Here is a 14269-nt window from a genome sequence, read left to right on the forward strand (position 1 = left end):
GTTCATCTACTCGGCACTGTTGTTCGATGGATCGGCGGGTGGCCTCCGCCAGGTCCTCTTCCTCCTTTCTTCGTAGCTCCTCCTCTTCCTCATCCGCTTTTCTCTTCCTTTCCTCCTCTCTTTTTTTCTGCTCCTCCTTCTTTTTCCCTTTCTATTCTCTTTCCCTCCTTTTCTCCTCTTCAGCTTCTTGTTTTGACCCCTCCTTTGCTTTCTGTAACTCCTCTTTTTCCCTCTCCTCCTCCTATCTCTTTGTTCTCTCTCTCTCCCTTGCTTCTCTCAAGGATTCCTTCTTTGCCCTTTCCAAGTCTTCCTTTTCCTTCTTCCTGCCTTCGTCATTCTTCTTCTTCCTCTGCGTCGCCTTCTTCTTCGTTGTCCTAATTGTCTTTTTGCTAGTCTGCCCCTCCCCTTCTTCTTCTGTTTTCGTTTTGTCGGTGGACTTGTCTTTGTCCTGGCAAGGAGGCGACCTCTCCGGCATTTCTCCTTCTCCCTCCTGTGCCTCCTGTGCTTCCTTTACTGCCTCTTGAATGAGTGCAGTCATCAAGACTCCTCCGTATCCGATCAAAGAGGCCTTGGAGGAGGCTTTCTTCCTTTCTGTAACCTTAGAAGCCGGAGACTCTCCTCCTGTTGGTGCACTTCCCAGGGCTAGCGCCTTGGATGCTTGATCAATCGTCTTCTGCACATACCCATTCCAATCCACCTCGTCTAGGGTGTGGGCTGCTACATTCTCCAGCACTGGCATGCTAATTCGATGCATTAAGGCATTGTAACGTTGGCTGGAGAAGAGCATGTGCACCAACTTGGCCTGCAACCTGGCTTCTATGTCAGGGATGTCCTGGATGCTTATGCCGTCGTTCGTGAGTACTTCTTCCTTCTTCATTTTCAACAAGGCATAAACATCCCTTTTTTGTCTCCTTTCTATCCTTGGTACCAATCCCAAAGCCTTTTTCACCAAGGCTGGATCCAACCAAACTTGCACCTACTTTGCACCCTCTCCTCGGCCCACTGTTACAATGCCACCTTCTTGGTCCGAATTGTATGTTCTGAGGAATTCTACGCATTTTAAGTGATCCGTCTCCTGCAAGAATTTTTCAATATACTTTGTAAGGTTGCACTGTTCCACTACCCTCCTGGCTGCTTCCTCCTTGGCCACCACGACTTCGATGTTGTGGATGGTTCAAAACTTGAGCTGGCCGAAGGCGCGGTTCTCTAGATGGATGCAATACTGCTCCCTTTCCTCGTCCATGAACGGGAGTCGATGGGCGCGGTCTTACTGTGACATTTTCTGCTCCTGCCATAATTCATAACTTTCATTAGCATTTTCCACATATCACTTTGTTGTTTATGTGAGAAAAAACTCTTGAATGAATTTTTTAGGGAGCCATTTTTTCCATACTATATGCTTAGGCTTTCCACTACCTTTACTTTATTGTACCCCCTTTTTATTCATTTCCTATCTGATTCTTTTCACCTTCACCACATACCCACATACCCCCTCCCCTTCCGGCTTAGAAAAGAATCCTTCCTAAGATTGGGGGTTAAAAGGTGAAGGGCTTTGGCCTGTTGGGGTAGCAGTTACGTGTGAAGAAGCCACGTGTAGAATTTTGGATTGTATTCCAGTTGAGCATGACAATCAAGAGCAAATGGCTGGATGGAGACTTGGGAGATGTAGGTCAAGACATTGTGAAAGAGATCTCCAGTATTAAGGTGGCTGGCAACATGTAATTCCTCTTCCATGAGGAATTGGTCGATGTAGGGGTGAGCGAGCACATGGTCGTCTAAATGCTAATTGCAGGTGATGGCCAAAACCCTAAACGAGATAGGTGCCACATAAGTAGGGTCATATTCGATGGTTTTAACTGCCCTGCGTTGCTCAGCATTGGTCATTATCCGGCAACCTTTTTTCTCCCATTGGATTCTCATAGCAAACCATTGCTGCAAGAATGTGAAAGGCGAGCTTGCCATCTGCGTGAGCTCTTGCAACTCTTGTTCAGGAATAGAACGAGGAGGCTTACGATATGAAGTGATTAGTCTTCTGAGGGCAGCTTGCTCCTTTGAGATTTCGTCGTTTGCTATCAGTTTGGCAGTAATTTTTGGGAATTTAGTGGTCATAAGTTCATATTCTTCCCAGGTGCATGGTAATGCCCAAACATCCGAAGCAAGTGTTTTGTCAAGAAGGCCTAGGTCTAGCCTCTCATAACATCTAGAGAATGTAGTGAAAGTTTCGTCCAACATCTTGATGCAAGTTATGAAGTCATCCCCAGAAGTTGCGGCGAGGTCTTTAGCCAAGGAGAGGAAAGGTCGTATCGCGTAGGAAGGTTTAAGACCTGCTGGTGGGAATGGTGCAACCGGACTGGATAGTGGTGACTCCATCATTGGTGTCACATGTTGGGGTTTGCACTCCGAAGCACTTTGAGGTGTTGTAGGAAGCTCTGGGGACATGGGAGTTGTGTTGGGTTCTGAGTGAGCAGTCATAGGGGTTTTTAAGTTCTCTGGATTAGGTAAGTTTAAGGCTTGTGGCGTTTGCTTTGGTCGATAGATGAGCTAGGGCTTACTAGCCACAACTGGCGATGGTTTGCTGATTGTGCCCTGGGCACCATGTGTGCAAGCCTTCCTCACTGAGGTGAGATTGCTTGTAGATGAGCTTTTTAACTGGCCATTTTTAGGCACCCAAATCCAGGGGTTGCCCTCGTAGTATCCTTGTGCTCGCAAGAGATCTTTGGGGATCCATCGCAGTGTGGTTGTGTGGCTACGTCAATAGCATCTAGACTGCCTCTTAGGCCGTGATGGCGGCTAATGATTTTGGCGTTTAGGATCACGTTTGGGTGGTCTACCTGGATGTGGTCTTTGTCGTTTTGGCACCCATATAAGCTTGGAATCCTTGGCCTTGTGAGCATTCTTGGTGGGTTTGGGCCTGGGGTCGAGAGCGTGGCACGAGGCCGTAGTTTTCTTCTGTTTAGACTTGGGCTGGAGCGTGGTCGTAGGGGTTTCTACCGGTGGCTTCGTAATGTTGGAGGATTTGGGACAGCCCTTGCTGAAAGTCGTCACTATGCGCACATTGCCTATAGCAAGATGAATGCGGTTTAGGTTGTAATCCACATTATAATTCGTTGGCTTCTTGAAAGTACGACCTAATAGTGACACATTACCGGCTCCTTTAGTGTCAGGAAACACATGGAAGAAAGCTGGTAAACTTTCAGACTCGACAGAAATGACTACCTTGCACTTCCCTAGGAGTGGATAAGCATTACCCCCAAACGGGGTGAGTTTGGCATTAGTGGGCTGTAGTTTCAGTTGACCAATGTGTGTCCAATGGTCATGCGTCAAGATGTTGTAGTCGGCACCTTCATCAATCAAGGCATCGAAAGAATACGTCACTCCTGCTCTGTGACTGTGATTCGTAGATGCGCCGGTGCCACTGCTTCTTCGTCCTGATCTGTAAGTTCGGTTACAGTAGCCATGCAGACATTTATTGGGGGTTCTAGCATGGGTGGATCATGTAATGGATGGGAAGGAGGATAGTACTTCTTTATGCGACTGCCATTAAAAAAGCCTATTCCTTCACCTTCAAGTGTCTCCAACTCAACATTCCCTGTTCCACCAATCATGCATACTCTGAAAGGCCCTAGCCCCCAAAACTTCATCTTCTGTTTATGTCCCTTTACAGAGTATAGCAGAACAAGGTTCCCTTGTTCAAAGTCTCGCTGTTTGACATGCTTGTCAAACCACATATTTCGTCGAGCCTTCTCACAAATCAAAGAGTGAGTGGCGAGGAGTCGGGTCTCCGTTAGGCGCTCTAGCTCCACTAAGCGATTGGTCCAAGCCTCTCTTCCCTCCCAATGCTCCTGGACTGCTAGCCTTAAGCTAGGGACGAAGAATTCTAAGGGTAAAATGGCTTCAGTTCCGTACATCAGCCTAAAAGGCATCTGTCCTATAGCTTTTTTATAAGCTGTGCGATAGGCCCACAAGGCCGCCATTAGCTTGTTGTCCCAGTCACTTCTTGAAGTAGATACGACCTTTGTAAGCACGTTGACTAAGATTTTATTTGTGGATTTGGCTTGGCCATTACCCTGAGGGTAATAGGGAGAGAACTTCCGATGAATTATTAGGAAGGTAGAGAGCAAGTGGGAAATCACCTCATTAATGAAGTGTGTGCCTTGGTCACTTACAAGTTTGATTGGACAGCAAACCGTGAAATAACCTGCTCCCACAAGAACTTTGCAATAGTTCTAGCATCATTCTTCCTCGTGGCTCGTGCCTCTGCCCACTTTGTTAGATAATCGGTTGCCACTATGATGTAGCGAGCTTGGGAATATTGTGCCGCAGGACTGATAGGTCCAATAAAATTGATGCCCCATTTTTCAAAGGTTATCGGGCTATGATAGGGGTCAACTCCATCTTGTCTTTCCGCATCGGCACTTTGGTCCTTTGGCACTCATCACAGTGCTTTACAAATTTAGCTGCATCGCAGAAAAGGGTGGGCCACCATAGTTGGGATTGTAGCACCTTTCGGGTTGTTCTGTCCCCGCTAAAGCGTCCTCCAGCGATTCTGCCATGTGCTTCTTTCAATGTGTCGTGCATCTCGTGCTCACATATGCATCTGCACAATAAACCATCTTGTCCCAACCTGTAGAGTTGGCCGGCTATCAGTTGGTATGGCTGAATTTTCAGGATAAGTCTTCTCAGCTTGGCATTCTCAATGGGTCGCTCAGGTAATCCGTTCTCTAGTACTTGCACTATGTCATCGGCCCAATACGGCATCAAATCAGCTTTGAACAATTCTCTCTCGCTCGACAGGTTAAAGAGATGAGCATCCGGTAAATCGTCCGGTATGCCTTGTCCAACGGCTTCTCCTGTGGGTATGCGGGACATATGGTCAGCCATGTAATGCGGCGGGTAATGCCTGAATTTCTTTACCGCAAATACCATGGCCAACCCCTCCCTTTCTGTCGTGGAATAGTTTATCTCGGTCTGTGTGAGCTGCCTGCTGGCAAAACTCACCAGGTAGTCTAAGTTATGCTCACCAAGCTGGCATAGCATGGCTCCAATAGCGAACTTAGAGGCGTCTATGTGTACATGAAACGTAATGTTCCAGTCTGGGGCTCGTAAGATTGGTGCAGTAGTGAGAGCCTTTTTCAACTCCTCATATGCGCGCTGGCATTCCTCAGTCCACTCGAACACTATCAACATCTTGTACAATGGTCTAGCAATTAGTGCGTAATTTAGTACAAAGCGTCGATAATATCCAGTGTGTCCTAAGAAGCACTGAACTCCCTTGTAGTTATCAGGTGGTGGTAAGTCAACAATGACTCTGACTTTAGAAAAGTCAGTGGCAATGCCGTTCTTTGACACTACGTGCCCTAAGATGCATCCGTGTTTCACCCAGAACTGGCACTTTAAGGGGTTCAAGGAGAGACGATATAAGCGGCACCATTCAAAGACTGCTCGAAGTTTGTCTAAGTGTTCGATCCAGGTCAAATGGACACACAGATTGTCGACAAAGACCTCTAACTCCTTGCGAAGCATGTCTTTAAAGATGGTGCACATGAGGCGTTGGAAAGTGGCAGGGGCATTGGTCAACCCGAAGGGCATGACTATGTATGCAAAGACGCCCCACTTAGTAGCAAAGGCATTCTTGCCTGTCTGCAGGATGCACTTGCACCTGATTGTACCCTGAGAAGCCATCTAGAAAACTGTAGGCTTCCTTGCCTGCCACCCTCTCAAGCATGTGCTCGGTGTACGGCAAGGGATAGTTGTCTCTCTTTGTAGCAGCATTTACCTTCTTGTAATTGACGCACACTCGAATTTTTCCGTTCTTCTTCATTACAATGACTATGGGTGATACCCAGTCTATGTGCTCAATTTCGTAAATGAATCCAGCTCTCATCAGCTTGTCAATTTCCTCTTTGACAGCATGAGCATGTTTTGATTCATGGGGTACGGTCGCTGCTTGACCGGCGTTGCATCCAACGTCATGGGTATGTTGTGAGTCACAACACTCGGATCTACCCCTCGTAGCTCTTCTAAGGACCAGGCAAATACGTCTATGTACTCCCGCAAGAGAGCGACAAGACTCAACTCTGCTTCACCAATCAAGTCATCGGCGATGAACACTGGTCGGGGTATCTCCCCTTCCAGGGCTAGGTTTACCTCCTTGACCTTGGCTGGTCCTTCAATTGGTTTGCTCGTCTGCCCTTGACGCTTGGCACCTAGCAGAACCACTACCCTATCCCCTTTTTTGAATTCAGTGAAGCGTTTAGGGAGGTCCTGTGGCTTTCGCCGTTCTTCTGATCGTGCATCACTAGGGTGCTTTTCCCCATCCTGCCTTGACCGTCTGCGCCTCAGGTGGACGGGTAAGTCCCCCTTGGTGCATTTTGTCATGGGCGGCCTAGGGATCTCTAGGTCGCTATCCGAAGTAACTTCCGATTCAGAGTCAAACCCTCCATCTTCGCTAGAAGAGGTGGTCTCCCCTAGTGGCCGCAATTCGGATGGCGATTCGATTCTAAGTATTGATGTCATTCCTGATTGGGCTAGGCTTGCTTGCTCAATGTCTATGGCTCCTATACATTCCAACCACGCACGATCACATTTCATGCGCATAACTCCTTGCTCCAGCCTAAGGGCCTGCCTTTTCTGCGGCTTGGCGTCTGCTCGTATCTGCTCAATTTCTCATCCTTCAGTGTCGTACTCTATGGTATCCACTTCACCCTTGCTCTCATCACTGAAGGATTGGCAGTCTTCGTATTCATCGCAGGAATCTTTGTCATTCGACTGCTCATCATCTCTTAGGGCTTGGTATGCCCCGTGTCATTGGTCAGGAACCAGGGCCCAGTTATACATGAGGTTCAGCTCGTGCACCCTGGTCCATTACCACTTGGAATCCTCTAAGAGGTCCTGGAGTGGTTTGAAGTTGGCGACTGGGTTTCCAGCTAGCTGGTCCGTTAGGTATTCCAGTACCCCCTGGAGTTCCCTTTTGTTGAATGGCACTTGGAAGGTAACAGGCTTAGGCCTTCCATGGAGGCTTGCTGCCATCATGTAGACTGGTGTAGAGAGTGCTTCATTTGTCTTGCCGATTGTTTTGATGGCTTGCTCATACGCCTCATGGTCTGAGAATGGCAGGTCAATTGTAGCGAGAACGTGCATCCAATCCCGCTCATCCTCTGGGCATGGGATATACTTGGTCAAGGACCCATAGGGCTTCCTGACCTGAGTGTTCCCTTTGAGCATAGCAGAGATGGCGTCTAGGTCAACTGGTGAGGCCTTCCAAGTGTCCATCTCTATTCTTACGGCGTCAGTTCTATTGCCAAGGAAGATCAAGCCATTACCCCAATCTTCGATGACTCTAGCGTTGCGCATCCAGGGTCGGCCTAATAGGACATCGTAGTCCACTCCCTTCATGACTATAAAGTCGACAGAGAACCGGACACCTGCGATCTTCACTGGCCAATTCTTCAAGACCCCGAATGGCTTCACTCTCATATCATTTGCTAGCGTGACGTTAAACCGAGCAGCTTTGATAGGCATGTTTCCCCAAGTCTGCAGCACTGCGTGGCTAAGCACACTAACCCCGGCTCCCGTGTCTACGATTCCCTTCCTTGTTGTGTCACCCAGGCCTACTGTTGACATATCGAGCTCCACTCATGATACGCCAGGGTGACCGTTGTGTATTTATGACACCGACTTGTCAGTTGCAGATGCGGTTGGTACACCGCCCCTGAATAATAGCTACATGATAGCTATCCTTATCTACTCTAGTTCGTGGCTCAGTTAGTATGCCACCTTAGTTAGTTGAGTTTGGTTTGAGACCCATATCTAGGGTTCTTCTATTTCTTTGTACTTGAGTTCTTTTGGCTTACACAACTAAGAAGAGAAAAACTGTTTTCAGCCTCCACCCTTGTGTGTCTTCCCCCATTGTGCAAGCAAGAAAGCTTCAAGCGAGACTCCTTCCTTCTCTCCCACAATCTTGACATGGTATCAGAGCCTTGTTCGTGGTAAGGAGCTCAAGAAAGCAAGCCAAGCTCGCGGTGGTCTGGTAAGAGGAGCAGTGTTGCTTTCATTTTCTGTTTTGGGAGTAGATCTCTGCAGGTAGCACAGCCGGAAATTGCAGGAGTGCATTGTCTCAGGTTGAGACGCCCTTCGCGGTGAAGCAAAAGGGCAGTATATGCTGCGGGATAGAGCTTTAGCTCTTGGCGACCCTGTTTTTTTGATTTGAGGCCATTTCGGGGCCTGTTTTGGAGGCGGAAGTTTTCTGCATGCACTCGGGAAAAAGCCCAGTTTTATGCTGTGCAGCCACTGTTCTACAGGTCGGTGAAAAGTTACTGTAGAAATTGCATCGTATGCTTATGTGCAGAGACATTGGGAGTTACAGAATCATCCTTGGTTCCTGTTTATGCAAAATCGTCACTAGGAAGTGACTGTGTGGTCACATACCACTTTCGCCAGTTTTGCAGATTTGCCCTTGTGAGGCTGAAGCTGTGTTCTCTGCAGTGACAGAATTTTTTGCAGGATTCTGTAATGGCGTCTGATTCTCTTTCACAGATTGTAACTGAAAAGCTTGACAAGAACAACTTCCAAGCATGGAAGTTTAGAATGACGAATTTCCTTATGGGAAAAGGATATTGGGAATTTGTTGCAGGAAATGAAGAAGAACCAGTTCTTCCTGATGTTCCCAATCAACAGCAAATGCAGGCATTCAAAGCATGGCATGAGAGAGCCAGGAAAGTTATGTACTGGCTGTCTATCAGTATTTCAGACTCTATGATTGTGCATATTCAGGATGCAAGTACGCCAAAGGAGGCATGGGATACTTTGTCAAAAATGTACAGCACAAATACTCAAGCCAGGAAAATGCAGCTCAAGCAAGAGTTGCATAATGTGCAAAGAGAAAATATGAGCATCAATGACTACCACATGAAGGTGAAGAAGATTGCAGATGCACTTGCTTCCATTGGGTCGCCAGTGGAAGATGATGATTTAGTTTCCGTGACCTTGAATGGTCTAGGAAAGGATTATGCACAGTTTCGGACATCCATTTCAGTTCGTGAAAGATTTCCTGATTTTGAGGAGTTGATTGCTCTTCTAATTTCTGAGGAGCAGAGAAATGGTGGTGCATCTTCTTCAGGAGGAGCTTCAAAAGAAGCTGTCTTCTACTCAAATGCTGGAAGAGGTAGAGGCAGAGGTAGAGGAGGCCGATTTGGAGGCCATGGTAGAAATCAGAATATGCAGCAAACTCAAGAAAACCAGTCCTATGGAGGAGGACGTGGTAATTCTAGAGGCAGGGGGAGCCAAAGAGGTCGTGGTGGATGGCAAAGAGGTCAAAATGCAAACAGTAATGTTGAATGCTACTACTGTGGTAAAATGGGTCATATGGCTAAAGACTGCTATAAAAAGCAGAATGACATCATGAATGGAAAGCGGCAACAAGGGAATTATGCATCTTCTAGCAGACAGGGTGATGACAGAAATGAGCATTTGTTCATGGTGCAGCACATGAACAATTCTGTGACAAGAGCAGAAGAAAGCAATGATGTATGGTATGTTGACTCAGGTGCATCAAACCACATGACAGGTCATGCAGAATGGATGGAGGATGGAAGGAAAATGGAAAAAACAGGATTTGTGGAGACTGGTGATGATACTGCACATCCTATTGTGCAGATTGGAAAAATTCCCTTGTCTATGCAGGATGGGAAAAAGAAATACCTGTCCGATGTATTTCATGTCCCGAATATCACCAAGAATCTGGTTTCTGTCGGTAAAATGGTTGAGCAGGGCTTGCAGGTCAGATTTAATCCTCATGGATGCTTTGTTGAGGATATGAAAAATAAAGGTCGCTTGATAGCAAAAGGAAAGAAGAAGGGCAGAATGTTTACGTTGGATGCAGACATGTCTGAATTGAGTGCAGCAATGTTTGCACATGGGACCGGTGTAGTTGCAGATATTGATATCTGGCATAAACGCATTGGTCATGTTAATGTACAACGACTTAAATCAATGCAGGCCCAAAATATTGTTGTAGGATTGCCAAAATTCAAGGTTGCAGAAATGCATAAGGTATGTGAAGCCTGTCAGTTTGGAAAACAGGCAAGGAAACCATTTCCTAGACATGTTCAAGAGAGTGAAAAGCCATTGGAATTAATCCACTCTGATGTGTGGACTACTAAAGCTGCATCTCTTGGAGGCTGTCATTATTTTGTCACTTTTATTGATGACTATAGCAGAAAAGTTTGGGTGTATTTTATGAAAAAGAAAAGTGAAGTTTTTGGGCATTTCAAAACCCTTAAAGCTATGGCTGAAAAAGAAACAGGTCTGCAAATAAAATGCCTAAGGTCAGATGGAGGGGGAGAGTACCTCTCAAATGAGTTTGCAAAGTTCTTGCAGGAGCATGGCATAAAGCAGCAATATTCATGCAGTTATACCCCACAACAAAATGGAATTGCAGAAAGGAAAAACAGGCATATTGGAGAGGTATCTCGTGCCATGCTCAATGAAAAAGACTTGCCAGATTTTTATTGGGCTGAAGCAGTTGCTACAGCAGTCTACATAATGAACAGGACTCCCACTGCAGCAATACATGGAATGACTCCAGAGGAGAGGTATACTGGTAGGAAACCAGATATTTCTCATTTGAAAATTTTTGGTTCCATTGCCTATGTACATGTGCCAGATGAGTTGAGATCCAAGTTGGATCCAAAAGCTGAGAAGTGCATCTTTATTGGTTACTCTCTGCAGCAAAAAGGGTATAGATGCTATAACCCTTCTACTCGTAAGTTTACAGTGAGCAGAGATGTTGTTTTTTATGAGATGAGTAGCTGGTATAAACGAGTAAATGTGATTGATGATGTAGATGCACAAAATGGTAATGCTGCACAGAATTCACAGCAGCAGTCACAAAATATTAGTGGACCTGGAGCGTCCTCTAGTAGTGGTTCACATTCTTCGCCATGGACAGGCAGATTGAGATCATGAGAATCTTCTCAAAGTAATGCGGATAGTGGTATGCAGGTATCACGAAAAGAAAAAGAGAAGGTTGATCAGTCCATGTTTGATGTGAATGCAGGTCACTCTTATGTGGATGGTGAATCTAGTGGCTCAGAACAGAGCATTGATGATGAGTTGGGTATTCCTTCTATTGTTACACCTGGAGTAAGGAAAACCAGGGATGTTTTGAGAGCACCTGGGAGTGAACCTACTTTGCGCAGGTCTACGAGAGCTAGGTATCCTATGGATAGGCTGAAATATGATGGATTTACAGCCATTCACTATGCATATATGGTAAAGGTGATACAGGAACCAGAACCCACTTCTTTTGAGCAAGCCATGGGAAAAGAAAAATGGGAGAAAGCCATGGATGAAGAAATGGATGCCTTGGAAGCAAATGCTACATGGGAATTGGTACCTTTGCCTAAAGGTAAGAATGCAATTGGCTGTAAGTGGGTTTATAAGGTGAAGCACAATGCAGATGGTTCTGTGAACAGACACAAGGCAAGATTAGTAGTCAAGGGGTATGCACAAACATATGGCATTGACTATGAAGAAACATTCAGTCCGGTTGCAAGGATGGCAACCGTAAGAGCAGTCATTGCTATGGCTGCATCAAAGGAATGGTCTTTACATTAGATGGATGTAAAGAATGCCTTCTTGCATGGTGACTTGCAAGAAGAGGTCTATATGGAGCAGCCACCAGGTTATGTGCATGATGTTCATCCTGAGTTTGTTTGCAGGTTGAAGAAAGCCTTGTATGGCTTGAAGCAAGCACCTAGAGCATGGTCTGACAAGATAGGACAGTATCTTGTCACTATTGGCTTTCAGATTTCCAAGGCAGATTTCTCACTTTATGTGAGGAAAACAAAGAAAGGTATTATGCTACTTGTCATTTATGTTGATGATTTGATTATGACAAGTGACAGTGATGAAGATATCCTTCATGTGAAAATGCTATTGAAGCAGAAGTTTGAGATGAAGGATTTGGGAGAGCTGCGTTATTTCTTAGGCATTGAGGTGATTAGATCACCAAGTGGGATACAGCTCTTGCAGAGGCAGTATGGATTGGACATGCTGTCCAAATATGGGATGACAGGCTGTAAGCCTATTTCAGTTCCTTTGGAGCAGCATGTGAAGCTGAGCACAGATGCAGGTGAGCTTCTAGAAGACCCTACTATGTACAGACGCATAGTAGGAAGTTTGATTTATATGACTATTACCAGGCCAGATTTGAGCTATGCTGTTGGATTGGTAAGTCAGTTTATGCAGGCTCCAAGGAAACCACATTTGGATGCGGCTAGACGCATACTCAGGTATGTGAAGTCCACATTGCAGTATGGACTATTTTATGAGACTGGGGTTCAGATACAGTTGCATGGATACACTGATGCTGATTGGGCTGGTAGTATTTCTGATAGACGATCTACCAGTGGATATGTGTTCTCTTTTGGGAGTGCTGCAGTCACTTGGAGCAGCAAGAAACAGCCTACAGTTGCCTTGTCGAGCACAGAGGCTGAGTACAGGGGTGCAGCAATGGCTGCATGTGAGGTAGCTTGGTTGCATAAGTTACTTTATGATATGCATCAGTCTACAGATGGGCCAGTTGTCATTTATTGTGACAACATGAGTAGTATACACTTGGCAAATAACCCAGTCTATCATGCTAGAACAAAGCACATTGAGGTGCATTATCACTATGTGCGAGAGAGGGTTTTACTAGGTCTTATTGATCTAGTTTATGTCAGCACAGAGGATCAGGTAGCTGACATATTCACGAAGGCATTGGGCGCAGAGAAGCTGCGCAAGTTCAGAGACCTGCTTGGTGTGCAGGAATTGGGATTGAGCTCAAGGGGGAGTGTTGACATATCGAGCTCCACTCATGATATGCCAGGGTGACCGTTGTGTATTTATGTCACCGACTTGTCAGTTGCAGATGCGGTTGGTACACCGCCCCTGAATAATAGCTACATGATAGCTATCCTTATCTACTCTAGTTCGTGGCTCAGTTAGTATGCCACCTTAGTTAGTTGAGTTTGGTTTGAGACCCATATCTAGGGTTCTTCTATTTCTTTGTACTTGAGTTCTTTTGGCTTACACAACTAAGAAGAGAAAAACTGTTTTCAGCCTCCACCCTTGTGTGTCTTCCCCCATTGTGCAATCAAGAAAGCTTCAAGCGAGACTCCTTCCTTCTCTCCCACAATCTTGACAGCTAGGACCGGCAGGACTATGTGCATCTCAGAGCCTTCCCAAAAGGCGTTCACGTGCAAAGATTTAGGCATGGAGTGCAATGTCAGGCTTGGCAATTGTGTTTCTGCATCCTGGTCTCGAGGGTCTGCCGTGACCTGCTCTGGTGATACCTTGGCCCACTGCTTAAGGTCTTCCCATAGGGCAGGGTGCTGCTTAAGCAGATCCCCTAGGCTAAGTGTTACAGGGGTGGTCACTAGCGTGGTCAAGAGATCGTTAGATACTCGTCTTTCTTTTAGCCTAAACTGGCCGAGCTAATGGCCGCGCGCTGATTTGCGGCTCTGTTGTGTCTAGGCTTGGTCTCAGTGGCACTGCTTGTGGCATAGTGGCTTCGGCGGTTGAGGTGGTGACATTGGCGTGCTTGTGCTGGAGAGATCATCGATCTCGTCCTCTATGATGGATTCAACATCTTTGAGATGCTATTGAACCTCTCTCACCCATTCCTTCACCTTTTCTATGGCCTCTAATTGTCACTTTGGATGCGGGTATTCCCCTATCTTAGCGCTTCCCTTTTCAATTGTCTTAGGGGCCGAAGTCTCTACCTCCGCGTCTGAGACTTTCTTCCCAGTAGGTAAGGACATAGCACTCTCGGTCTTTAATGCAACCTTAGCTTCCGATCTCTTCTTTTTCCGCCTGCGGCTTTTCTTTCCTATTGAGGTTGCATCAAGATTGCTAGGTCCTAGCAGAGAGATGTCGGCTTGCTTCGTTTGGGCTCGGGTCATAACTCGCAAGGGAATAGGTGTGGCCTCCCCATCGGGGTTTTTGACGCCAAACAGCTCCAATGGGATGGATGGCAAATTAGCTGAGCTAGAAGACGGCTTTCGCTTTGGGCAGTCAATGAAAAGATTGGGTGATTCTGCACTCTGCACACCTTTGGTCACCCTTGTCCCTGTTTTGCTGCTCTCTTTCAGGGCAACGTGATGAGACATGACTGAGGTGTCCGCAAGTCCAACAAGTGACTGGATCCTGTGGCTGCCCTCCTAGGCCTCTACCCCGTCCTCGTCCTAACGCCATCACCGGCACGGGTTGATAATCCATGAGGATT

This window comes from Lygodium microphyllum, chromosome 11 (assembly GCF_053477565.2).
Source record: "Lygodium microphyllum isolate KBCC chromosome 11, Lygodium_microphyllum_v1.1.10, whole genome shotgun sequence".
NCBI lineage: Eukaryota > Viridiplantae > Streptophyta > Polypodiopsida > Schizaeales > Lygodiaceae > Lygodium > Lygodium microphyllum.